At 49.5% G+C, this 14,757-nt stretch overlaps 1 protein-coding gene across 12 annotated transcripts in view; it reads right to left on the minus strand.

Moving 5' to 3' along the window:
• PLXNA2 (plexin A2) overlaps nucleotides 1-14,757 on the minus strand; it is a 3,799,727-nt gene that overhangs the window by 449,159 nt on the left and 3,335,811 nt on the right. The window lies entirely within an intron of this gene.

Raw genomic sequence — 14,757 nt, forward strand, 5'->3', positions numbered from 1 at the left:
TTAAAAGCTTGCCATTTCCCTTCAGTGTCTTCCCCTTGTAGTACATTATCCCAGTTCACCAAACTTAGTGCCTGCCTAATTTGAGTGAACTTTGCTTTTCTAAAATTCATAGTTTTAGTGGTCCCGCTGCCCCGTGGCCTATCAGTCACCAGATCAAACGTTATCATGTTGTGATCACTATTTCCCAAAATGTTCTTGAACCTGCACATTTGATACATTATCTGGTCTATTAGAAATGATCAGATCCAGTAACGCATGCCCCCTAGTTGGTTCAGTTACCATTTGAGTCAAGTAATTGTCCTGTAGTGCTGCCAGAAATCTGCTGCTTTTACCAGAATGGGTAGCCTCAATACTCCAGTCAATGTCTGGAAAGTTGAAGTCGCCCATAATTATGACCTCATTTTTACCTGCAGCTTTTTCAATCTGCTGTAGTAATCGCAGTTCTGCAGCTTCATTAATAAGAGGTGGCCTGTAGCATACCCCAATAAGCAATTGGCAACTTTTATTTCCACCATGAATATTTACCCAAACGGACTCCACATCTTCGCAATCTTCCTCCATCTCATCGTTGAGGACAGCTGTAAGAGAATTCTTAACAAAGAGACAAACCCCTCCACCTTTTTTCCCTGTTCTATCCCTCCTAAACTTATTGTATCCTTTTAAATTAGCTATCCAGTCATGGCTTTCATCCATCCATGTCTCGGTTATTCCCACAATGTCATAGCCTTTGTCATTCAGAATGAACTCTAGTTCGTCTATTTTATTTGCAAGGCTCCGAGCATTGGTTACCATGCACTTTATATTTTTACCACCACATTTACCAATTTTGTTTACATGAAATTGGCTACTTGAATTTTTACCAACCTCCTTAATCTTTACACTGTCCCCACCCCCCTCTCCACCCTCCATAATGATAGGTTCCCACTGTCTTTTTACCTCATCTTGTCTACGTATTGAGACTTTATCCTCCCGCCTCCCCCCAGATCCTAGTTTAAAATCTCCTCCAACCGTTTAGCCATCTTCTCCCCCAATGCAGCTGCACCCTCCCCATTAAGGTGCAGCCCATCCCTGCTGTAGAACCTGTAGCCGACTGCAAAGTCTGCCCAGTTCTCCAGGAACCCAAACCCTTCCTTCCTACACCAATTTCTCAGCCACTTATTTAACTCCCTAAGCTCCCTCTGTCTCTCAGATGTAGCACGTGGCACTGGCAGTATTTCAGAAAACACCACCTTGGAGGTCCTTGCTTTAAGTTTATCTCCAAGTACCTGAAAATCCTTTTTGAGGACCTTCCATCTCCCACTAACTTTGTCATTGGTGCCAATGTGTACCATGACAGCCGGGTCTTCCCCAGCCCCACCCAGTAATCTGTCATTTTGGCAACAGGATATCAGAAATAGCAAGGTACAGAATCAGGATACAAATACAGAGTCTAGGAACGAGCAGCGTTTGGCAACAGGATATCAGAAATAGCAAGGTACAAGATCAGAGTTCAGAGGAATAGTCAGGCAGGCAGAAGGTCATAACAAATAATACAATTCAATGTTCCTAATGCTAAGGTGTGAGCGCCTTGATGTCAACATCTTTGGAAACTATGCTAGAACACAGATACAGACAAGGTCTGAGTGCTACCACGTTGTGATCGCAACGGCAGACAACCAGAGAATGTCCAGCACCCAGTATATATAGAAAAGTGCTCTCCAGCGCCTCCCCTAAGTGCTGGACCAATGGCAGGTGGTGAAAATGTCAGCTGACCAGCCTGGTCAGCTGACCCTTTTCTGGCTGTCATATAAGCTCTGCCTCTCAGCGCGCGCGCGCGCGCGTCCTTCTGAATCTGTGTGGACTAGCAGTCCCAGCCACACCAGACATGTCTTGCAATGCAACCATTGATTCAAGCGTGGGGACCGCCGCCCCGCTCTCTAAGCGAGCGGCGGTTTCCCCGCGTCCGGCCGCAATGTCAGCTGCTCTGCCATGCGTGCAATCTGCCGCCTCCAACGCGGACTCCACCGCTCTGTCCATGCGGCATGCGGCGGTTTCTCCGCGTTGTGCCGCCATGTTAGACGCGGAAACAGCCGCCTCACTCTGAGCTTTTGCGGCGGCTTTTCCGCATTTCCTCACAGTGACATTCTGAATGTTTTGCCAAAGTTATGCTGGGTTTACACCATACAGTTTTCTGTTATATTCTTCTGTTAGATTTTTCTGTTACATTTTCTGTTAGAATGCATACTTAGATTATTTTCTGTAGGGAATGGTCATTATCTTTGGTGCATTGTCTTCTGCTTATCTCCTGCTGAGTAGAACACTGCCTAATTGCTCTGGAGATAGATCTTAAAGAGAATCTGTATTGTAAAAATCGCTCAAAAGTAAACATACCAGTGCGTTAGGGGACATCTCCTATTACCCTTTGTCACAATTTCGCCGTTCCTCGCCGCATTAAAAGTGGTTAAAAACAGTTTTAAAAAGCTTGTTTGTAAACAAACAAAATGGCCACCAAAACAGGAAGTAGGTTGATGTACAGTATGTCCACACATAGAAAATACATCCATACACAAGCAGGCTGTATACAGCATTCCTTTTGAATCTCAAGAGATCATTTGTGTGTTTCTTTCCCCCATGCACTGAAGTTTCAGGCTGCTCTTTTCTTCCTGCAAACAGCTTTGCCCTTGTTTGTAATTCCTCAGTATGTGAAAGCCCAGCCAGCTCAGAGGACGATTTATCCAGCTTGTAAAAGATAAAAGAGAAGAGAGAAGCTGCTCTAATCCTAAATAACACACAGGCAGTGTGCATAGAGGGGCCAGGAAGGGTGAGTTCATAGCAGAACCACAACACTGAAGAACTTGGCAGCCTTCCAGACACAGGCCGACAAGTCTGACAGAGGAAAGATACATTGATTTATTACAGAGACAGTGATAGTATAAAGTGCTGCAGTTAGCCAGAACACATTAGAATAGCTTTTGGAACTTGTAGGATGATAAAAAACAGGATGCAATTTTTGTTACGGAGTCTCTTTAAGATAGATACATTTCCAACATGTTGAACTTTATCTATCTGGCAGGTAAATCTAACAGAAAATTGTATGGTCACGGTGTAAACCCAGCATTACAGTGAATACTATGGGCTTGATTCACAAAGCGGTGCAAAGTGTTTGCACGCCTGTGAAAAGCCCTTTATCACGCCTAAACTCAGTTTAGGCGTGATAAGAAGAAACTCGCGCGAATTTTCCGCGCGCAAAGTTTTCCGCGCGCAAGCGCGCAGGAGCGCGCGCAGCACCCGGCGCTTCACGCGAAGCTCCCATTAAGCCCTATGGGACTTTGCGCGCGCACATACGCGCGTAGCTTCGCGCGAAGAGCAGCACAAATCGGTGATAACTCAGTGGTGCAAAGGTTATCACGCCTAAAGTCTTTTAGGCGTGATAACTGAGTTATCACCGCTTTGTGAATCAAGGCCAATATCTTATGTTCAGCATGTCATTGTTGTTCCTCCATATAGCATGTGCTCTCATGTAGTAAAATAATACAGCTGTATGTGTATGTATGTACTGGAAGCAGAGCTGCAACAAGGGACTTGTCAGCTGCAAGGGGCTGGAGGAAGCCACAGGTAAGTAGATCTGGGGGTAGCATAGATTGCCTGACATTTCCTTTAAGTCTAAGTGTTTTTATCTGCATGGGGAAAACACATTGGTCCTCAGTTTCCCTGTGCAGAAAGCGAGGGGGGTGGGGGGCCCCATCCAAAGTTTCGTGGGGGGTGGGGGCCCCATCCAAAGTTTGGCAGGGGGGCCCAGTGATGTCTAGTTACGCCCCTGACACCAGGGCTGCAATCTGATTTTCATTTGCTGCAATTCTATATCCTAAGGCACTCAGGGACTGCTGCATGTTGTTTGTAATGTCCAGTGTTTCTCTGAAGAGGGAGGCTTTTAGAGATAGAACCATCTCTTTAAGACATGTCTGCGAGACGTCTTGCTCTGAGGCTGGGAAAGCTTCTAATGAGTGTTCAGGAGGAGTAGCAGTAGAGTCAGACTGGGGATTATGTCCTACGTTGTTTGCCGTTTCCGTGTAGTGGGATTTTGATTTGACAGTGCTGTGGGATGTAGGAAAGGCTGTCTCCGGGGAAGAAACCACCGATCCTGAGGTAAGCGGCTCTCTTCCTTCTTCTCCTCGTGCGCTGAGCAGGCCTGTTACATGAGAGCCGGTGCCATCTTTGCTGGGATTGAGAGCGCAGGCCTGCTTCCCCGTGCACAGTTCGGGGAGTTTCTGGAGTTTGGTGACCCCTTTCTTCCACTTCTTTGAGAGCTCCATCTCCATGGGGTCCTCCTCTGCTGCTGGGTTCTGGTTTGGAGTGCCAGGCATCGCTGTGGGTAGCTGGGTTAGCCACGGTATGTGTGAGCTTTATGCGAGCGGACACGCCCCCCACACCCGCTTTCTAAAGGGCTTGTATATGTACCCGGTGTAGTATCACTGTATTCCACACTCCATTGCACTATTGCAATTATTCTTGTTTTTAAATGATTTTATGTGGTTGAAATATCTTGAAATATAGCTGTAATTGAAATACTTTCCAACAGATGGTGCTGTGATTTGACCATTCTTTCCTCTGGTTCTAATATTTTATGTTTTGGTTGAGACAGTTATCACTGGAATTTTGTAGTGCTCACTCTCATCCCATCCCAAGTATAAGTACATGTACACATGGAACCTCATTTCAGAACACTGTCTGCTCAACACATTGATTTCTTTGGATGCTCTATTAATCAAATACAGCAAACCAGTATGTGTTAGTGAAATTAGTTGAAAAAATTGATCCAAGAACCAATTTTGTAAAAAAATACCATCACATAATTTGTGTTTTTTTGGGGTTTGGATTAGGGATGCTCACCGCGTTCCGCGGAATTCATTTTTCCACGATTCCGGCCGGAATTTGGTGAGTCCGTTCCGTCACATCGGAGTGGCATTGCCTTAGCGCTATAGCGGAAATTCCGCAGAACGATGCGTAATTCCGGCGGAATGCGGAATTTTGTAAGCCAATCACAAGGAAGCCCCTAGAACTAGAGTTGGGCCGAACGGTTCGCCTGCGAACGGTTCCATGCGAACTTCCGTGGTTCGCGTTCGCGTCCCGCAGGCGAACCTTTGCGGAAGTTCGGTTCACCCCATAATGCACATGGAGGGTCAACTTTGACCCTCTACATCACAGTCAGCAGGCCCAGTGTAGCCAATTAGGCTACACTAGCCCCTGGAGCCCCACCCCCCCTTATATAAGGCAGGCAGCGGCGGCCATTACGGTCACTCGTGTGCTGCCTGCGTTAGTGAGAGTAGGGCGAGCTGCTGCAGACTGTCTCTCAGGGAAAGATTAGTTAGGCTTAACTTGTTCCTGTCTGGCTGCATACCTGTTCTGTGAACCCACCACTGCATACCTGTGCTGTGAACCCACCACTGCATACCTGTGCTGTGAACCCACCACTGCATACCTGTGCTGTGAACCCACCACTGCATACCTGTGCTGTGAACCCACCACTGCATACCTGTGCTGTGAACCCACCACTGCATACCTGTTCAGTGAACCTGCCACTGCATACCTGTTCTGTTCAGTGGACCCGCCACTGTATACCTGTTCATTGAACCCACCACTGCATACCTGTGCTGTGAACCCACCACTGCATACCTGTTCTGTGAACCCACCACTGCATACCTGTTCAGTGAACCCGCCACTGCATACCTGTTCTGTTCAGTGGACCCGCCACTGTATACCTGTTCAGTGAACCCGCCACTGCATACCTGTTCTGTTCAGTGGACCCGCCACTGTATACCTGTTCTGTTTAGTGAACCCGCCACTGCATACCTGTTCTGTTTAGTGAACCCGCCACTGCATACCTGTTCTGTTCAGTGGACCCGCCACTGTATACCTGTTCAGTGAACCCGCCACTGCATACCTGTTCTGTTCAGTGGACCCGCCACTGTATACCTGTTCTGTTTAGTGAACCCGCCACTGCATACCTGTTCTGTTTAGTGAACCCGCCACTGCATACCTGTTCTATTCAGTGGACCCGCCACTGTATACCTGTTCAGTGAACCCGCCACTGCATACCTGTTCTGTTCAGTGGACCCGCCACTGCATACCTGTTCTGTGAACCCGCCACTGTATACCTGTTCTGTTCAGTGAACCCGCCACTGCATACCTGTTGTGTTCAGTGAACCTGCCACTGCATACCTGTTCAGTGAACCCGCCACTGTTTACCTGTTCTGTTTAGTAAACCCGCCACTGTATACCTGTTCTGTTTAGTGAACCCGCCACTGCATACCTGTTCTGTTCAGTGGACCCGCCACTGTATACCTGTTCAGTGAACCCGCCACTGCATACCTGTTCTGTTCAGTGGACCCGCCACTGTATACCTGTTCTGTTCAGTGAACCCGCCACTGCATACCTGTTCTGTTCAGTGGACCCGCCACTGCATACCTGTTCTGTGAACCCGCCACTGTATACCTGTTCTGTTTAGTGAACCCGCCACTGCATACCTGTTCTGTTCAGTGGACCCGCCACTGTATACCTGTTCAGTGAACCCGCCACTGCATACCTGTTCTGTTCAGTGGACCCGCCACTGCATACCTGTTCTGTTCAGTGGACCCGCCACTGCATACCTGTTCTGTGAACCCGCCACTGCATACCTGTTCTGTTCAGTGAACCCGTCACTGTATACCTGTTCTGTTTAGTGAACCCGCCACTGTATACCTGTTCTGTTCAGTGAACCCGCCACTGTATACCTGTTCTGTTTAGTGAACCCGCCACTGCATACCTGTTCTGTTCAGTGGACCCGCCACTGCATACCTGTTCTGTGAACCCGCCACTGTATACCTGTTCTGTTTAGTGAACCCGCCACTGTATACCTGTTCTGTTTAGTGAACCCGCCACTGTATACCTGTTCTGTTCAGTGAACCCGCCACTGTATACCTGTTCTGTTTAGTGAACCCGCCACTGCATACCTGTTCTGTTCAGTGGACCCGCCACTGTATACCTGTTCAGTGAACCCGCCACTGTATACCTGTTCTGTGAACCCGCCACTGCATACCTGTTCTGTTCAGTGGACCCGCCACTGCTACCTGTTCTGTTCAGTGGACCCGCCACTGCATACCTGTTCTGTTCAGTGGACCCGCCACTGCATACCTGTTCTGTGAACCCGCCACTGTATACCTGTTCTGTTCAGTGAACCCGCCACTGCATACCTGTTCTGTTCAGTGGACCCGCCACTGCATACCTGTTCTGTGAACCCGCCACTGTATACCTGTTCTGTTTAGTGAACCCGCCACTGTATACCTGTTCTGTTTAGTGAACCCGCCACTGTATACCTGTTCTGTTCAGTGAACCCGCCACTGTATACCTGTTCTGTTTAGTGAACCCGCCACTGCATACCTGTTCTGTTCAGTGGACCCGCCACTGCATACCTGTTCTGTGAACCCGCCACTGTATACCTGTTCTGTTTAGTGAACCCGCCACTGTATACCTGTTCTGTTTAGTGAACCCGCCACTGCATACCTGTTCTGTGAACCCGCCACTGTATACCTGTTCTGTTTAGTGAACCCGCCACTGTATACCTGTTCTGTTTAGTGAACCCGCCACTGTATACCTGTTCTGTTCAGTGAACCCGCCACTGTATACCTGTTCTGTTTAGTGAACCCGCCACTGCATACCTGTTCTGTTCAGTGGACCCGCCACTGCATACCTGTTCTGTGAACCCGCCACTGTATACCTGTTCTGTTTAGTGAACCCGCCACTGTATACCTGTTCTGTTCAGTGAACCCGCCACTGTATACCTGTTCTGTTTAGTGAACCCGCCACTGCATACCTGTTCTGTTCAGTGGACCCGCCACTGTATACCTGTTCTGTTCAGTGAACCCACCGCATCAGTGCGCATACCTGTGCAGTTAAGTGAACCCACCTACCTACGTGAGTGCACGCAGTGTGATATACCACTCCGTGCATACCCGATATGGACAAAACAGGTAGAGGAAGAGGTAGTGCCAGAGCCAGAGGAAGGCCACCCGGCAGGTCTGCACGAGGTCGTGTAAATGTAATTTCGTGTGGACCTGGCCCACAGTACAGTGCTCGGAAGAAGGCACGTCCCATCACCTCCCAAGATTGTCAGGACGTGGTTGGGTATTTAGCGACACAAAACACCTCATCTTGCTCAGCCACCAGCGCTACTACTAGCACCACTTCCGCTGCATTTGACACTTCGCAAGAATTATTTAGTGTTGAAATCACTGATGCACAGCCATTGTTGTTACAGCCAGATGAATTTTCACCAGCTCATATGTCTGAGTTACGCGGCAACACTATGGATGTAACGTGTAAGTAGGATGAAGGACCTACTGATGGTGCATGTTTGGATTTTTCTGAGGCAAGCGAAGCTGGGCAGGATGATTACAATGATGATCCTCTGTATGTTCCCAATAGAGGAGATGAAGAGGGGGACAGTTTAGAGGGGGAGTCAGAGAGTAGTAGGAGGAGAGAAGTTGCTGAAAGAAGCTGGGGCAGCTCTTCGTCAGAAACAGCTGGTGGCAGAGTCCGGCACCATGGATCGCCACCTATGTACAGCCAGCCAACTTGCCCTTCAGCATCAGCTGCTGAGGTCCCCATAGTGCCCACATCCCAGGGTGGCTCAGCGGTGTGGAAATTTTTTAATGTGTGTGCCTCAGATCGGACCAAAGCCATCTGTTCGCTCTGCCAACAAAAATTGAGCCGTGGAAAGGCCAACACTCACGTAGGGACAAGTGCCTTACGAAGGCACCTGGAGAAAAGGCACAAACAGCAATAGGATGGCCACCTGAGCAAAAGCAGCAGCAGCACACAAAAGCAAAGCCACCATCCTTCTCCTCTTCCTCCTCCATCAGGTGCATTATCTGCTTCTGCCGCTTTCTCCCTTCCACCTTCACAGGCACCCTCCTCCACTCCGCCTCTGCCCTTGAGCGGTTCCTGCTCCTCTGCCCACAGCAGCAGTCAGGTGTCCGTGAAGGAAATGTTTGAGCGGAAGAAGCCAATTTCGGCCAGTCACCCCCTTGCCCGGCGTCTGACAGCTGGCGTGGCGGAACTGTTAGCTCGGCAGCTGTTACCATACCGGCTGGTGGACTCTGAGGCCTTCCGTAAATTTGTGGCCATCGGAACACCGCAGTGGAAGATGCCAGGCCGCACTTATTTTTCGAGAAAGGCCATACCCCAACTGCACCGTGAAGTTGAGAGGCAAGTGGTGTCATCTCTTGCGAAGAGCGTTGGGTCAAGGGTACACCTGACCACGGATGCCTGGTCTGCCAAGCACGGGCAGGGCCGCTACATTACCTACACAGCCCATTGGGTGAACCTGGTGGTGAACGATGGCAAGCAGGGCGCAGCGGACCAAATTGTGACACCTCCACGGCTTGCAGGCAGGCCTCCTGCCACCTCCTCTCCTCCTGCTACATGCTCTTCGCTGTCCTCCTCCTCCTTGGCTGAGTGGCAGTTCTCCTCTCCAGCTACACAGCCCCAGCTCCGCAGGGCCTATGCTGCATGCCAGGTACGACGCTGTCACGCCATCTTAGACATGTCTTGTCTCAAAGCGGAGAGTCACACTGGAGCAGCTCTCCTGGCTGCTCTTAAGAAACAGGTGGATGAGTGGCTGACCCCGCACCACCTGGAGATAGGCAACGTGGTGTGCGACAACGGCAGCAATCTGCTTGCCGCTTTGCATATGGGGAAGCTGACACACATACCCTGCATGGCACATGTCATGAATCTAGTGGTTCAAAGATTTGTGGCAAAGTACCCTGGCTTAGCGAATGTCCTGAAGCAGGCCAGGAAGTTCTGTGGGCATTTGAGGCGGTCTTACACAGCCATGGCACGCTTTGCGGAAATTCAGCGCAAAAACAACATGCCGGTGAGACGCCTCATTTGCGATAGCCCGACTCGCTGGAACTCGACCCTGCTCATGTTCTCCCGCCTGCTAGAACAGAAGAAAGCCGTGACCCACTACCTCTACAACTACAGTAGAATGAAACAGTCTGGGAAGATGGGAATGTTCTGGCCCGACAACTGGACACTGATGGAAAATGCATGCAGGCTCATGCGGCCGTTTGAGGAGGTGACCAACCTGGTGAGCCGCAGTGAGGGCACCATCAGCGACTTAATTCCCTACGCTTACTTCTTGGAGCGTGCTGTGCGTAGAGTGGCGGATGAAGCTGTGAATGAGCGTGACCAGGAACCGTTACGGCAGGAACAGGCATGGGACCAATTTTCATCAGACCCAGCTGTTTCCTCAACACCTGCGGCAGCACAGAGGGGGGAGGAGGAGGAAGAAGAGAAGTCGTGTGCAGAAGACGAGTCAGACTCAGAGGATGATGAGCAAGGTGTTTCGTTGGGGGAGGAGGAGGAGGAGGGGACAGCGGCAGGAGAACAACCTCAGCAGGCATCGCAAGGGGCTTGTGCTGCTCAACCTTCCCGTGGTATTCTTCGCGGCTGGGGGGAGGAGGTTGACTTACCTGACGTCACTGAGGAAGAGCAAGAGGAGATGGAGGGTACTGGATCCGACTTTGTGCAGATGTCGTCTTTTATGCTGTCCTGCCTGTTGAGGGACCCCCGTATAAAAAACCTCAAGGGGAATGAGCTGTACTGGGTGGCCACACTACTAGACCCTCGGTACAGGCACAAAGTGGCAGACCTGTTACCAACTCACCGGAAGGTGAAAAGGATGCAGCACATGCAAAACCAGCTGTCAACTATGCTTTACAATGCCTTTAAGGGTGATGTGACGGCACAACACCAGCAAGGTACCACTGCCACTAATCCTCCTCCCGTGTCCACGCAGTCAAAGACAGGACGCTCCAGCGATCTCATGGTGATGTCGGACATGCGGACGTTCTTTAGTCCAACGCCTCGCCGTAGCCCTTCCGGATCCACCCTCCACCAACGCCTGGAACGGCAGGTAGCCGACTACCTGGCCTTAAGTGTGGATGTAGACACTGCTGTGAACAGCGATGAGGAACCCTTGAACTACTGGGTGTGCAGGCTTGACCTGTGGCCAGAGCTGTCCCAATTTGCCATCCAACTTCTCTCCTGCCCTGCCGCAAGCGTCCTGTCAGAAAGGACCTTCAGCGCAGCTGGAGGCATTGTCACAGAGAAGAGAAGTCGCCTAAGTCACAAAAGTGTTAAGTACCTCACCTTTATCAAAATGAATGAGGCATGGATCCCGGAGGGCTGCTGCCTGCCCCAAGACTAAGTCAGTCCCCGCACACACAGCATCTCTGCCTGCACGCCGTGTGACTGGCTGCCTGGCCTGCCCCAAGAAGACTAAGTCGCTCCCAGTCCCTCCACACAGCATGTCTGCCTGCAGGCCGCTTGACTACCTTCTCCGCCACCACCAACAGGGTCCGGAACTCCAGGCGGATTGCTGAATTTTTTAGGCCGCTGCTAGCAGCGGCCGCTGTAATAATTTTTCTGGTGCGTGTACATGACTGCCTAATTTTTCTGGCTGCACTGCGGGCAGCTGCAACAACAAAAGAAAAGGCATGTACATGCGCCCATTCCCCTTCGTGATCATTACCTTGCCGTGGTGAAGGGGCTTGCATATCACAATGAAGCAATGACCGGCGCCTAGATGAGTGTCTCGGGGGGCACACCCACGATAATAAGGTCGTTGCCTCATTGTGGTCAGACCAAATTTGATCAGCTGGACAGTCACTGTTCTGTCATTCAGCTACATCAGCCAGGCGACCATATGGGCTGTAAAGCCACCAAAACCTGCACTCTCGCCATGGTGCGCACCAGTCCAGCACGGCCGTCACTACACAAACAGCTGTTTGCGCTGCGTTACACGGTGAGTTTGGTGTGTCAGTGTGAAGCAGTACCTTAATTACACTACCTGATTGATGTATACACATGCAAGATGTTTGAAAGCACTTTAGGCCTGTCATTTAGCATTCAATGTGATTTCTGCCCTTAAAACGCTGCTTTGCGTCAAATCCAGATTTTTCCCGGGGACTTTTGGCATGTATCCCACTCCGCCATGCCCCCCTCCAGGTGTTAGACCCCTTGAAACATCTTTTCCATCACTTTTGTGGCCAGCATAATTTTTTTTTTCAAAGTTCGCATCCCCATTGAAGTCTATTGCGGTTCGCGAACTTTAACGCGAACCGAACCTTCCGCGGAAGTTCGCGAACCAGGTTCGCGAAACTAAAATCGGAGGTTCGGCCCAACTCTACCTAGAACTAGTTTAAAGTGAAAACAACAGGATTTCTTCATGAAAATAGGAATTTCTGCACCAATCAGAGGCTTACAAAAACCACCCAAATGGATTTTTGCATGAAAATTGGAATTACCGTATTTTTCGGACTATAAGACGCATTTTTTCTCCCCCAAAACTAGAGGGGGGGGGGGGGGGGGAGTCAGTGCGTCTTATAGTCCGAATGTACAGTTTTTAAGTGGTCAGCTCTTACTAGTGCAGCCGCCGCTCCTCTCCTCCGATGTTAGAATCCTGCCGCTATTTCAGATAGGAAGTCAGCTTCCTAGTTCCGGCAGCAGGCTCCACCCCCTCCTAGCGTCTGCTGCTACATGTGATATTGTCCTCCTGCCTATGCTACACAAGTCCCCAGTAAGTTCCAGGCTGCCTCCTGCTTCATCTATCTTCACCATCTCTCTCTCTATCTCTTTCTTTAGCTGTCTTCGGCTGCACTGAAGCACGCATTTTTTTGTCTGATGTACCGCACGGTCCCCTCTCACAGCCTCTCCTGCACAGCGGACCAGAGAACACGTGGCAGAGAGATAGACCACACACAGACTGTACATGGGCTGTATACAGCACACAGCACAGCGTCCTGTTAAAGCCAGTCTAGGGCCCAGTTCACACTGGGCGGATCCATCGGCCGCATCCGCTTGAAAATCCGCGTGGCTAATGTATCTCTATGGGCTGGTACACACCGGCGTTTTGATGTTTTTAGCAAGCCGCAAACGTGCCTCTTGCAGCCCATAAAGATGCATTAGCCACGCGGATGCTGATGCGGATGCGGCCAGTGAACACCCAGCGGATCGCATCAAGACTAAACTCACTCATCCGCACCCAAAACCGCTAGCGTTTTGTGGATCTGGTAGCGGTTTTGATGTGCACTAGGCCTATCTGTCTGTTTACACAGACAGCTCTTAGCTGTAACGAGCTTTGCTGGCATTTTGAGGTCAAAAGGGCAGGATCCTTAGCCTCGCATCCCATCAGAGAACAATACGGGCAGTGACACCAGCAATGACAGCAAAGATTACAGCTAGAGCTGTCTGTGTAAACGGACAGCTAGACTGTTGTGGATGTTTTGCTCTGTGCTGTATACAGACTGTGTGTATGCTCTATCTGCCAGTCCTGTTGTGCTCTCTGTCACAGGCTCTGCTTTATGCCTATGCAGCTTAGCCACTACTTTAAAGTGAGCATCCGGACTAAAAATCGACTCAGCAGCACTGAAAAGGCTTTGTGTTTCTTTAACAGTTTCACAGCATCAGAACTTTGTTTCTCTTATACAAACTTCATTTTTAGCTGCACAGAAGAAAACTGCCTGGGCTTTTTTCCCCTGATGCTGTGCAAAGCATGATGAGATTTCTGGTTTTGTTGTTCTCTTTCTGCTGTTTTGGTGCAATTTTTTTTTTTTTACATTTTGAATTTGACATTTGAAGCCTAGCGTGTGCAGCTGGGAGGGGTAATCAGGACACAGGATAGTTGGAACTGTGTCTCCTGCTCCTTGTCACCTCCTTTCAACCAAAAAGATGGCTGCCCCCATGACAAAGATGGCAGCCCCCATGAATCACAAACATTTGCCTGTTCTTTTAAAACAGGGTGGGTAAGAGATTATATTACCTATCTATTCTAATTAACATAACTAATGTAACTTGATGACAGTATGTTTGTTTAGGCCGAAGTTCCCCTTTAACTAGCCTGTCTGCCTAGTGCTTCAGGCTTAACAGTGGCAGTTGCAGAGTAGTAATTGTAGCTGCAGAATAAGTGTAGTGTAGCTGGGAATGGGGGCAGAAGGTGTTAGAGTAGTGCATTGTAGCATAGATGGTGGGCATCAGGAGTTAGCATAGTGTGTTATTGATGGGCAGTGGAGTGTAATTGGTAAGGCATCAAGAGTTAGCATAGTGTAGTGTAATTGGTGGATCATTAGGTGTGAGCAGAGTGTAGTGTAGTGTAATTAGTGGGGGATAAGGGGTTAGCATAGAGTAATGCAGTGTAATTGGGGGGCATCAGGGGTTAGCATACTGTAGTGTTATTGGTGGGGCATCAGGTGTTCGCATAGTGTAGTGCAGTGTAATTGGGGGGCATCAGGGGTTAGTGTACTGTAGTGTAATTGGTGGGGCATCAGGTGTTAGCATATTGTAGTGTAGTGTAATTGGTGGGGTATCAGGGTTTAGCATAGTGTAGTGCAATGCAGTGTAATTGGTGGGACATCAGGGGTTAGCATAGTGTAGTGCAGTGTAATTGGGGGGCATCAGGGGTAAGCGTAGTGTAGTGTTATTGATGGGGCAGGAGGGTTAGTGTTACTGGCAAAGTAGATAGAGACAGCATTGGGGGAGAATGTCCACAAGACGCCCCTGCACTATAGACACACCAGTTTTTTTTTCCCCCCTGATTTATGCCCTCTAAACCTAGGTGCGTCTTATAGTCCGAAAAATATGGTATTTCAGCACCAATTACAGTGTTAACAAAAACCAATCAATCCTATGTTAGCAACCAGCTCCCTAGCTATCTCACCTATCCCAACCATTTTGTAT

This window comes from Hyperolius riggenbachi, chromosome 2, assembly GCF_040937935.1.
Source record: "Hyperolius riggenbachi isolate aHypRig1 chromosome 2, aHypRig1.pri, whole genome shotgun sequence".
NCBI classification, from domain to species: Eukaryota; Metazoa; Chordata; class Amphibia; order Anura; family Hyperoliidae; genus Hyperolius; species Hyperolius riggenbachi.